Genomic DNA, 13,367 nt, shown 5'->3' on the forward strand with positions numbered 1-13,367 from the left:
CAACCTGCGATATGCAAATGATACAACCTTGCTTGCTGAAAGTGAAGAGGACTTAAAACATTTACTGATGAAGATCAAAGAGCACAGCCTTAGGTATGGATTACATCTCAATGTCAAGAAAATGAAACTCCTCACCACTGTCCCAGGTGGCATTCTCACCCCTACCCCAGCAGAAGACTAGGGTTTTTATTCCCCGGACAGAACAAACAAGGACCTAATGTCTGAGAAACAACAGATGCTGTGTGTCCAGTTGGAAAAACAGAAGATTAAGGGATGTTTACATGTGAACCTCCTCTCTTCACACAGGAAATTGGCAGCATATTCTTAGGAATGGACTTACTGACATCAGGTGACCTCTGAGTATAGGATCCAGTGAGGATGGGACCTACAGTAAGGAAAACACCCAGTAATCAGCATACAATGTCCAATCAGTCTAAGGCTATCAACATAAGAGGGAAACCTCTGGGCAAAAGAGATAAAAACAAACCAACAGAAACCAAGCGGAGTGAGCAAAACTTTAAAAAAACAAGAAAGGAGCAACACAGAGGGTAAAGGAACAAGATAAATGACACCACAAGGAAATAGACATACCCAGGATGTGGGACATGCTATAGGAAAACTAACTGGATGGGCCTCCTCCAGTTAGTGTGATGAAAATAAAAAAGGGTGTGAGGTGGGGACCTGCTCTAAAATTTGACATAACAACCAAATGTAGTTTTTGGTACTTGATTGGATCCTGTATTATTATTATTTAGTTTATAAAAGGTATTTTTAAAAAACAATCAGGAAAATTTGAATATGGACTAGGAATTAGAAATTAGCACATTGTTATTTATTTTGTTAGTGTGGTAATGGTGTGTGTGCTGGAGAATGTGCCTTATTTGGCAGTTGTAAGCAGAACTACAGAGTACTGGTGTGGTGGTATAGGATATGCACTGGACCATAAAGTTCGTGGTTCAAATCCAGTAACTACTCTTCAGAAATCCTGTGAGTTGCAATGGATTGGACAACAACAATGCACAAATACTAAGATGTGAAATATCATAATGTCTATAATTTTTCTAATAGTTCAGGGAAGAATCTATATAGAGAAATATAGCAAAATATTTTTTAATCTGGAGTTTTATTGAGTTTTCACTGTCTTATTTTTTTTTTAATCCCTGTGTGCTTGAAATTTTCCTAATAAAAAGTAAAACCAAACAAACTAACAAAAAACATTTGGGGGCAAGAATATCAAATGTGCGAAACACCTCATAGTATGGATGAAACTGGAGTAGTACATTATACTGAATGAAATTAGTCAGTCACAACAGGACAAATATTGTAGGAGACCTCTGTTGTAAAAAAGTTAAGTAAAACTTTTCATACTAAAAGAAACATTCTATGATGGTTACCATGGGTGGGAGGGAAGGGAGACTTATTCACTGTCTAGAAAGTAGACACGTGTAATTTGTTGGTGGGGAAAGCAGTTAAAAAAATATGGAGAGAAAAATAAATGTTGTCAATTGCCATCAAGTTAGTTCCAACTCATAGTGACCGTGTATAGAGTTTCCAAGGAGCAGCTTGTGGGTTTGAACTTCCAACCTTCTGGTTCCAAGTCCAGTGCTTATCCAACAGCACCACACCATGATTCTGAATCAATCAATAAATAAAAATATTTAAATTAGAAACCTGCAATATACAGATATGTATATGCAAATGATACAACCTTGCATTCTGAAAGCGAAGAAGACTTACTGATGAAGATTAAAGACCATGGTCTTTGGTATGGGTTGCACCTCAAGGTAAAGAAAACAAAAATCCTTACCACTGAACCAATAAATAATATCCATTTAGATGGAAAAAAGATTGAAGTTGTCAAAGACTTTATTTTTCTTGGATCAACCATCAATTCTCATGGAAACAGCATTCAAGAAATCAAACGATACGATGAGTATAAAACTAATGTTCTCTCATGTAAACGGTCACATAATTCACAATAAAACTTAAATAAGACAGAAGAAAAAGAAATCAAACGATGTATTGCATTATGCAAATCTGCTGCACAAGACCTCTTTAAAGTCTTCAACAGCAAAGGTGTCAGTATGAGGACCAAGGTGCGCCTGACCCAAGCCATGGTATTTTCAGTAACCTTATATGCATGGACAGTGAATATAAGGAAGACGGTAGAAGAATTGCTGCATTTGAGAATATTCAAAGTGCCATAGACTGCCAAAAAACCCCCAAAGAAATATGTATTGGAAGAAGTACAACCAGAATGATCCTTAAAAACCAAGATGGTAAATTCATCTCTCATACTTTGGACATATTATCAGGAGAGACCAGTTCCTGCAGAAGGACATCATGCTTGGTAAAGTGGAGGGTCAGCGAAAAAGAGGAAGACCTCCGAGATGAATTGGCACAGTGGCAGCAGCAATGGTCTCAAGCGTAGTAAGGAGTGTGAGCACGTTTCTGGGCAGTGTTTCGTTCTGTTATGCATAAGGTCGTTATGAATTGGTACTGACTCGCATTTCTACTCAGATACTCTGGTAGCGTAGTGGTTACGAATCGGGTTGCGAACCGCAAGGTCAGCAGTTCGCAACTACCAGCTGCTCCGCAGGAGAAAGATGAGGCGTTCTGCTCCCGTAAAGAGTAACAGCCTTGGAAACCCTGTGCAGGGTCGCTATGAGTTGGAACCGACTCCACGGCACATAACAACAACAACAATAACAACACATGCGGAAGCCATGAGTCAAAATCGGAGCAATAGTGACTGGTTTGGTTCTGTTGAATCAATTCCAACTCATAGATGATCCCATGTGACCCCATGTTGTTGTTGTTGTTGCTATGTGCCGTGGACCGTGGAGTCGGTTCCGACTCATAGCGACCCTGTACAGGGTTTCCGAGACTGTAAATCTTTACGGGAGCAGAAAGCCTCATCTTTCTCGCGCGGAACAGCTGGTAGTTTCGAACTGCTGACCTTGCGGCTCGCAGCCCGATTCGTAACCACTACGCTACCAGAGCCCATGTTAGCAGAGAAGAACTACCCTCCATAGGGTTTTCAAGGCTGTGACTTTTCAAAAGCCGATCACCACGCCTTTCTTCCAATGTACCTATGCGTGGGTCTAAACCATCACCCTTTCAGTTAGTAGTTGAGTACTTAACCAGTTGTGGCAACTAGCAATTCTACTTGGCAGTTAAACACTTATATGAATTAAAAGGAAGGGGGAAAAAAGGAATTGAGGACTTACAAACAAAGCTGTAATGTAATTTCCTGGAATTCCTGCAGAAGGAAGCTAGAGGAGAGAAAGGCTGCTCACTGGATTCTTGCAGGCATGCCTTCTTGGACCCATAGGGAATAATAGCTAAGGAGGAGCCAATTCAAATGCCCTAGGAAAGTTTAGATGCTAATCTTGGAGAGCACAGGCCCCAGTCTCAAGTTTAAGATAAAGCAGGTGAGGCTGAGTCTCCAAAGCATGACTTAGAACCTGGCTGAGATGACCCAGAACAAAAGGCAGAGGTTTAGCAATTGCTTTGAAAACTGGTAGGTGGGTGAGATCAGACACATAAAGAAACCATTAAAAATTATTTCGATAAGGCCATTCATTGGGGGTACTATATCATATAGAAATTTAAAGAACTAAATATTCATTGTTCAGAGGATTGGTTGACTTAGCTAAAATACAACCGCACTATTCAGTATATAAAAGTATATATTCTTATACACATAAGAGTACTATGCAGCCATAAAACACAATGTGGAAAAGTCTAACAACTGAGAGGACATTATCTCCACTTACACTATTAAGTGAAAAAAGCATGGTGCAGAACAGTGTATCAGCATGCTACTTTTTCTGTAGGAAGGAGGGGAATACCAGTATTTATAGGCTGGAAAGGCACATCATAGAGAAATAGAAATGGTTAAAGTCCATCAGCTGTGTACACAGTTACAGTACTCAACTGCTAGCAAAGGTTGGAGGTTCGAGTCCACCCAGAAATTCCTCAGGAGAAACTCCTGGTGATCTCCTTCAGTCACTGAAAACACTATGGAGCCCAGTTCTACTCTGACACATGGAGACTCATCAGGAATTGGAAACCACTCAATGGTAACTGGTTTGGGGCTACGGGGAAGGAGGGAACAGACTAGGAGGAGAAGAAAGGGATTGATTGACACTTACGTGTACATATTAATCATTTCAACTGTGGTTTGGGATTTACATGTTTGAAATTTTAATTAAATTGAAAACAACAAAAAAAATTGGTTTCCAAAGACTGAAATAATGTGAGAAAATTTTATGGTATTATGTATAAACGTGGCAAACGAAAGTTTTCTTTCTATATGTTTAAAGTATTATGAAACTATAACGCCAAGTCTGTGCATGGAATAATGATGTGACAGATACGCATTACAATATTAACAAAGATGCTTTGAATGGTGGGACTGGCTGGGTATTTTCTTCTTCTTTCTAATTGTTTGTATTTTTCAAACTCTCTTTCAAGAGTCTGAATTCATTTAATTAAAAAAAAAAAATGAGAGAATCTCTTCTTAAGAAGGTGCAGCCTTCTTAAGGTATTGGAAAAGTTCGCATCTTTTATTCATCTACATTTCACTGGTACTCGTATCCTGTCATTTCAGTTTTACAGCAACTCTCAGGTGGTTGTTGTTGCTGTTAAGCACTGGCAAATTGGTTCTGACTCACAGCAGCCCCTTAGAACAGAACAGAACTGCCCCATATGGTCTTCTGGGCTGTAATTGTTACAGAAATAGATCACCAGGTCTTTCTCTCACGGATTCCCTTAATGGTACAAATGGTTAAGCTTTCAACTACTAACTGAAAGGTTGGTGGTTCAAACCCACCCAGAGGCATCACAGAAGATGAGCCCAAAAGGCCCATGATCTGCTTCCAAAAGGTCACAGACTTGAAAACCCTCTGGAGCAATTCTACTCTGCATACCTGGGGTTACCACCAATCAGAATCAACTCCTCAAGCAGGTAAAGTTGTTGTGAAGTGTTGTCAAGTCAGTTCTGACTCATAACCCTGTAGAGGATTTCTAAGGAGCAGTTGATGGGTTTGAACCACCAACCCTGTGATTAGAAATCTGGTGCTTACCCTACAATGCCACACCAGTATCTTAAAATCAAGGGATAAAATTAAATTTGGGTGTTTGACTCTGAGACCACTACTCTTAGCTCCAGCATTTTGGCAGCCCCGGTGCTGCTCATTCCAGTTGGCTGAGTGTCCAGTCTCCTTCTCCCAACAGAGATAAGAAGATAGCCCCCAAAGAAATGTCCTGGGTGTCAGGATTTGGTTCTGCCACCTGCAACAAATCTAAGTTCTACCATGAGTTCTTGAGATACACACCATTCTAGAAGGCTCAGAATGGCTTTATAATTCTTATGACCTTCAAAACCAAATAAACAATCTTCCAACAAAAGCCAATCAATCCCTACGGGACAAAGAACACAGAAAAAGGCATATGAGAAATGTGACAGCTGCTTCCAAAGGAAACCTCCTTATAATTTACAGCACTGGGTACTTTTGACACGTGCAATCTGGTTATTAATTCTGGAGGGTCCTTGCAGCAAATCCAATTTGCAACAGTAGAAAAAGGTTTATCCCTTCTGTTCAGCAAGTGACAGGATTCATATGATGCAAATGGGTTGAGGGCGCTCACGCCAAGGATCAGACATGGAGGGAAATGTTGGCATGTGTCCTGGGAGCAGGATGAGATTCACTCTGGGGGCTCAGGGCAAATAGGAAAGCCCCTAGGAGTCCTACTTGCACTAAGATCCTCAGAGCTCCCAGGAGAAAAGGAAAAGACGTCTTAACACTCAGGCCTTGTGAGCAATACTCCCCCAAAAGGAAAAGAGAAGGGCCGCCCCATACCTCTGAAAGGTCTGCTGTGCTGCCAATTCCTCACACTCTATATCTAGGCAGTGCTTACTGCCCCATGCAGGTTGGGCTTTGTGAATCGCCTGCTATATCCTTTGCCTATGTTTATAATGACTTGCTTTTTCTTTTTGATTTGTAGTTCTCTGTTTTGAAACAATGTTTAAATAAAGTTCCTCCTGCTTCATTTTCAATGGAGGTAATAAGACTATTATTATCTCCGGGTGTCCTGGTCCAGGTGTGGAGTCCTGGTATGGTGCTGTGGATTAATGTGCTGGATTGCAAGGTTAGTTTGAACCACAAGGTTGGCAGTTCAAGCGCACCAGTCACTCCTTGGAAACCCTCTACAGGGTCGCTATGGATCGGAACTGACTCGCTGGCACTTTACAACAACAATAAGACTATACACCAAGCACCAAGGTGAATGTGAGGCTGGCTCTCCACATATAGAATTTACAAAGGAAATTTCAGAGAAGCTGTTAAACCACTCTTTTTAATTTTTTATTACTAACACAGTATTTATTTGTCTTCCCTCTGTCAATCCTGAGCTCATCATTTTCCCCAGGCTGTCTGAGAGGTACAGGGGAAGGGACATGTAGGGTAGATGAGACACAAGAAGAACTCTGGGAGGTAGAGATGAGTCCTTCTCATCGTGAAGAGGATAAAGCCCACCATCAGACAAAAGAGCCCCCTGGCTTCAGCAAGAACAAAGCCCAGAATGGTTAGGAGAGGAGCTACTGCTTCGGAGGAGGGTTGTACAACCAATGATGAACTTCCCAAACACAGTCCCCCAATAACAGCTCCACCGGCAGCCAGTAGGGCAATCCCAGCCCCAGTGAGCTTGGCTGCAGTGTGGCTATTCCTTTAAAGGCGCTGACTTGGGAGCTGCAACTAGGGATAAGTCAAAGGGCTTGCGGCTGTCAAGCTGAAGCTCTCCTCTGTCAGCATCTCAGGTGGTTTCAGTATCACTGCAGACAGTGGTCACGTCAGCAGCTGAGAGATACCCCTGACCAGGGAAAAGGCACAGAAGAACTTTGCCTATGTGTATATTTTTTAAAAGAATTGGTTGCTGTTCAATCATTTCTAAAGGCAGCATATGATTAAGAGCCGGTGGTATCAAGTAAGAAGTTCAAGTTGCATGGAAGGCACTGGCAAAAAACAATGGCTCCAGAAATAGATAGAATACAAATTGCAATGTTTCAATAAACTGATGCACTGCTAGAGGTTCTCACTTGTCTATGCCAAGAAATCTGGAAGGCCAGATTGATATTTGTGCCCATTCCAAAGACAACTGACACAATGGGATACAGAAAACATCAAATAGTATCCCTGATATCACATGCAAGCAAAATTTTCCTGAAGAGAATTTAAAAATGGTTGCAGCAGTACATAAACTGGGAGCTGACAGAAATTCAAGCTGAATTCAGAAGAGTCCATGGAATGAGGGACATCATTGCTGATATCACATGGATCTTGGCTGAAAGCAGAGAATAACAGAAAGATGTTTACTTGTGCTTTATGGACTATGCAAAGGCATCTGGCTGTGTGGATCATAAGTAATTATGGATAACATTGTGAAGAATGGGAATTCCAAAACACTTAATTGCACTCATGGGAAGCCTGTCCATAGATCAAAAGGTTCTAACAAAACAAGGGAATCCTGACTGGTTTAAAATCTGGAAAGATGTGTGCCAGGGTTCTAACCTTTCACCACACTTACTCAATCTGTATGATGAGCAAGTATTCCAAAAACGATTATATGAGGAAGAATGTGGCATCAGGATTGGATGAAGAGTCACTAACAACCAGCAATATGCTAATGATACAATCTTGCTTGCTGGAAGCAAAGAGGAATTGAAATACTGATGAAGATCAAAGACCACAGTCTTTGATAATGAGTTGCACCTCAATACAAAGAAAACAAAAATCCTCACAACTAGACCAATAAATACGATCATGATAAACGGAGAAATAATTAAAGTTGTCAAAGATTTCATTTTTGAGGGATCTACAATCTATGTTCATGGAAGCAGCAATCAAGAAATCAAATGAGATATTGCATCGGGCAAATCTGCTGCACAAAACTTCTTTAAAATGTTAAAGAGTAAAGATGTCACTTTGAGCATTAAGGTGTACCTGACCCAAGCCACGGCATTTTCAATCACCTCATGTGCATATGAAGGTTGGACAATGAATTGACACATTTGAATCATGGTGTTGGTGAAGAATATTGAAAGTACCATGGACCGCCTTCTAGAAGGACAAACAAATCTGTGCTAGACAAACTACAGCCAGAATGCTCCTTAAAAGAAAGGATGGTGAGACTCTCGTTCTTTGGACTTGATGTCTGAAGGGACCAGTCACTGGAGAAGAACAACATGCTTGGTAATGTGCAGGTCAGCAAAAAAGAGCAAGACCCTCAATGAGCTGGACTGACACAGTGGCAGGATCAGTGGGCTCAAACATGCAATTGTGAGGATGGCCCAGGCCCAGACAGTGTTTTGCTCTGTGGTGCACAGAGTGCCTATGAGTCAGAACTAACTCGATTGCACCTAATAACAGAGGCTGTGGCCTGAAGATCTGTGGGATGACATCAAGAACATCAGACTGGAAGTGAAAGTCCATTAAAATGACAGGAAAGAAATAAAAACAAAATAGTTTTCAAGAGAGACTCTGAAAATTGCTCTCCAGTGTAGAGATGCTAAAGCAAATAGAAGAAATGAGGAAATAAAAGAACTGAACAGAAATTTTCAAAGGGCGGCTCAAGAAGACAAAGCCAGATATTATAAGGAAATGTGCAAAGACCTTGAGTAGAAAACCAAAAGGGAAAGACATGCTCAGCATTTCTCAAGCTAAAAAAATGCAAGCCTCAACTTGTAATATTGAAGGAGTCCTGATGTGGCGTTGTGGGATAAAGCACTAGGCCACAAGATCAATTTGAACCACAAAGTTGGCAGTTCAAACTCACCAGTTGCTCCTTGGAAACCCTTTACAGGTTGCCATGAGTTGGAACCACTTAACAACAACAATGGGCAAAATATTGAATGATGCAGAAAGCATCAAAAGACGATGGAAAGAGCTTTCCTAGGAGGCTGCCGAAGACGGCAGAGGGGCAGGTCCTGGTGCTCGATGGCCGAGGCCATCTTCTGGGCTGCCTGGTGGCCATTGTGGCCAAGTAAGTGTTGCTGGGCCAGAAGGTGGTGGTCGTGCGCTATGAGGGCATCAACATTTCTGGCAATTTCTACCAAAACAAGTTGAAGTACCTGGCCTTCCTCCACAAGCAAATGAACACCAACCCATCCTGAGGCCCATATCACTTCCAGGCCCCCAGCTGCATCTTCTGGCCAGCAGTGTGAGGTATGTTGCCCCACAAGACTAAGCGTGGCCAGGCTGTCCTGGACTGCCTCAGGGTGTTTGACAGGATCCCACGCCCCTATGACAAGAAAAAGCGGATGGTGTTCCTGCTGCCCTCAAGGTTGTGCGACTCAAGCCTACTTGGAAGTTTGCTTACCTGGCTCATCTAACACACAAGGTGGGTTGGAGGTATCAGACAGTGACAGCCACCTTGGAGATAAAGAGGAAGGAGAAGGCCAAAATCCATTACAGGAAGAAGAAGCAGCTTATAAGGCTTTGGAAACAGGCCGAAAAGAACTTGGAGAAGATCGACAAATACGCAGAGGTTCTCAAGACCCACGGACTCCTGGTCTGAGCCCAATGAAGACTGTTGTTAATTCCTAAAAACAGATGATGGAAGGAATCCACAGAGCCACTGTACCAAAAAGAAATGGTCGATGGTCAGCCATTTCAAGAGGTAGCATATGATCAATAACTGATGGTACTGAAGGAAGAAGAAGCTCAAGCTGCAGTGAAGTTATTTGTGAAAACAAAGCTCCAGAAATTGATGGAACATACATTGAAATCTTTCAACAAACTGATGCAGCGTTGGAGGCATTCACTCATCTATGCTAAGTAATTTGGAAGACAGCCACCTGGTCAATTGATTGAACAAAATCCATATTTGTGCCCATTTCAAAGAGAGGTGACCCTGTAGAATGTGGAAATCATCAAACAATTATCATTCATATTACATGCAAGTAACATTTTGCTGACAATTCAAAAGTGGTTGCAGTAGTACATCAACAGGGAACTGCCAGAAACTCAAGCTGAATTCAGAAGAGGATGTGGAATGAGGGATATTATTGCTGATTTCAGACAGATCTTGGCTGAAAGCAGAGAAGAACAGAAATATGTTTGCTTCTGCTTTATTGACCTTGCAAAGGCTTTCGATTTGTGGATCATGAGAAATGCTGAGTTTCGACCTAAAAAAATAGGAAACCAAAAGCAATGCCACATTCCTGGAGGGATTAGGGCCCACTATGAAGGACTTGAAGAATTTGGGGTGGTGATTCCCATTACATCCCTTTTTAACTAGCCTATTTGGCCTGTGTAAAAGTAGATGGCTCTTGGAGAATGACAGTTGATTATGTGAAATTTAACCAGCTGATGACCCCAATTACAGCTACTGTTCCAGATATGGTGTCATTGCATCCCACTACCTTCATCATTCCTCTGCTAATCTCCCTCTTGTTGTATATTACCTGCTCTCTTACCCATGTTAACATGTGTCTACCCTATAGCCCGTGAATGATTTTCCCCCTTCCCCTGTTACCAACACTGATTGGTTCTTTTATTAAGAAAAATTTCACAACAGTTGTTGTTATTGAGTGCTGTTGATTCCAACCCATAGCAACCATGTATAGGGTTTCTGAGGAGCGGCTGGTGGGTTTGAACCGCTGATCTTTCAGTTCAAACTGACCTTACAGTCCAGCACATTATCCTGCAGCAGCACACCAGGACTCCTTTGGTCTTACACAATATTTGTCCTTTTGTGATTGATTTATTTCACCCAGCATAGTGCCCTCCAGGTTCATCCATGTTGTGAGGTGTTTCATAGATTCATTGTTATTCTTCAGTGTTGCATAATATTCACTGTGTGCATGTACCAACATTTGTTTAACCATTCTTCTATTGATGGGCATTTAGGATGTCTCTTATTTTTTTTTGATGTGGGTCTTTTAGACAGCACATGAAGGATCCTGTTTTATTATCCATTCTGCTCCGTGTGTTCCTTGACTGTTGTATTTAATCCATTTACATTCAGTGAAATTTTCAACAACTAATGACTTGATTGCTGTCATTTCACTATGTGTTCTTTTGCGGTGCTGCAGGGTTTCTTTGTCCCACATAATTTTCTGCACTGAGTACATTTGTTTGTGGGTTTTCTTTTAATTTTCTTCATTTCTGTCATGTTGATACTTACTAAATCTTTCTGGGTTTTTTTTTCCCCTCTTTTTTTATTTTGATGTGCAGGTGTTTGATGTTATCCTGTAATTTATTAATTTCCCTGCCTATTTTAAACAGTTGTTGTATCTCAGAATCTACTTGACTTCCTAACTATTTGGAGGTTCTGTATCTACACTATTCACTCTTTTTAATTGACTTGTTCCCTATTTTCAATCTTATAGGGTTGTTTTACTTTAAATATTTCTATATCTGGATTGAGTTCTGGGTGGTGTTATCATATATGGTAATCTCAAATTGTCTGCTATTGTTCGATTCTCTGTCCAAAGAACAACACCCATTAGCATTTTTTGTAAAGTTGGTCTGTTTCTAAAAAAAAAAAAAAAAAAAGAAAGTTGATCTGGTCATTACAAATACCTTTAATTTCTGTTTATCATGAAACATCCTAATTTCACCGTCATATTTGAGGGACAGCTTTGCTGGGTATGATTCTTGGTTGGTAATTTTTTTCTTTCAGCGTTTTGTATATGTCATCCCTTCTTGCTTGCATGGTTTCTGAAGAGAAATCAGAGCTTAGTCTTCTTGGTTCTCCTTTGTAGGTAACTTTTTGTTTTTCCCAATCTGCTCTCAGGATTCTTTCCTTGTCTTTGATTTTGGAAAGTTTGACTATGATATGCTTGGTATTTTCTTTTGAGATCTATTTGCTTTGGGGTTCGTTCAGCTTCTTGTATGCTATCTTCTCATCTTTCAGAATGTTAGGAGTTTCTTAAAACTCAGATAATTTTCTCCATGCTTTTTATTGTTTTTTCCTAGTTTGGAATTCTTATCACCTCTAAGTTGGTCCTATTCATGTTGTTGTTGTTGTTAAGTGCTGTCAAGCTGGTTCTGACTCATAGAGACCCTGTATGGGGTCCAAGGAACGTCTGGTGAGTTTGAACCACCAACCCTACCTTGCAGTTCAAACTGACCTTGAGGTCGGGTACTTCTCCTTCAGCAACACATCAGTGCCACAGAACTCTTAGGCTTTCTTGGATTTTTCCTTTTTTTTCCCCCTGATTATTCTGTTGTTGTTGTTAAGTACTGTGGAGTCAGTTCTGACTCATAGTGACCCTGCACAGGGTTTCCAAGGCTGCAAGTCTTTACGAGATCAGAGAGCCTCCTCTTTCTCCCGCAGAACAGCTAATAGTTTCGAACCGCCGACCTTGAGGTTAGCAGCCTGATTCGTAATCACTACACTACCAGAGCGCCTTATAGCTTATTATAGCATACTAGTATTTAGAAATTTATCTTCACGCTCACTAATCCTCCTCTGCCCTTTCAATGTATTGCCAATTTCTTAGTATTGCTCTTTTGGAATTCTAATTGTAAGTTTCATATTGTTTCAAAAATTGCATCTATTTTATCTATTTTTTTCTTATAGGGTTTCCCTGAACCCTTCTAAAAAAACTTCTGTGTTCTCCTTGCTTTCCTTAATCTTTTTGTTAATCCTTTGAAGGTACTTAAATATTATTTGTAATGGTTCTGTGTCAACTTGACTAGGCCAAGTCAGTTGGAACTGCAAGGATGGGTCTGGGAAGAGAGAAGGTGGAATAAGATACTGATAAGATGACACGATTAAGTTGTGGATGTTAACAAGTTAATTGTAATTGTGAAAACTTGGAACTCTAATGTGGATTTAAAACGAGCCATCTCAGAAGCAGGAGTGGGGGGAATCTCATGACCATCAAAGTAGAAGAGCAAGGCATGGACCACATCCTTTGGAACCTGATATCCCTGCACATTGAACCTCCTCGACCCAGGGACAAAATGCTGTGTTGTGACATCAAAGGAGTGGCAGAGGAGCAGAAGCAAAATGAAGAACCAGAACACTAGACAGAGCAGTGATCTTCCCAGCCCACAGGACAAGGAAAGCTGAGTGACCTTGAGCAGGAAGCTTGCTTATAGAGTATGGTACCTCTAAACACTCAAATTGGGGAGCTAGATCTGCTGCCCCATAGAGCTAGAACTGAGAGCCTTCAGGCTGACCTTATGGTGGAGTGGTGTATCCAGTAGGCATTTTATCAGGATCAGACTGGAACAACTGATCCTGTATTGGACATTTCTGATACTGTATTGTAACCTGTTCACGTCCCTAATAAACTGCACATAACTATGAGTATTGTCACATAGAACCCAACTGAGGAACAGAGATGGTTG

At 41.0% G+C, this 13,367-nt stretch overlaps 1 pseudogene; it reads left to right on the top strand.

The window, feature by feature from the left end:
* Positions 1 to 9,579, top strand: part of LOC102820594 — a 10,206-nt pseudogene extending 627 nt beyond the window's left edge.
* The last annotated feature ends 3,788 nt before the right edge of the window (positions 9,580 to 13,367 follow it).

Source organism: Chrysochloris asiatica, unplaced genomic scaffold (genome assembly GCF_000296735.1).
Source record: "Chrysochloris asiatica unplaced genomic scaffold, ChrAsi1.0 scaffold00024, whole genome shotgun sequence".
In the NCBI taxonomy this organism is placed as follows: domain Eukaryota; kingdom Metazoa; phylum Chordata; class Mammalia; order Afrosoricida; family Chrysochloridae; genus Chrysochloris; species Chrysochloris asiatica.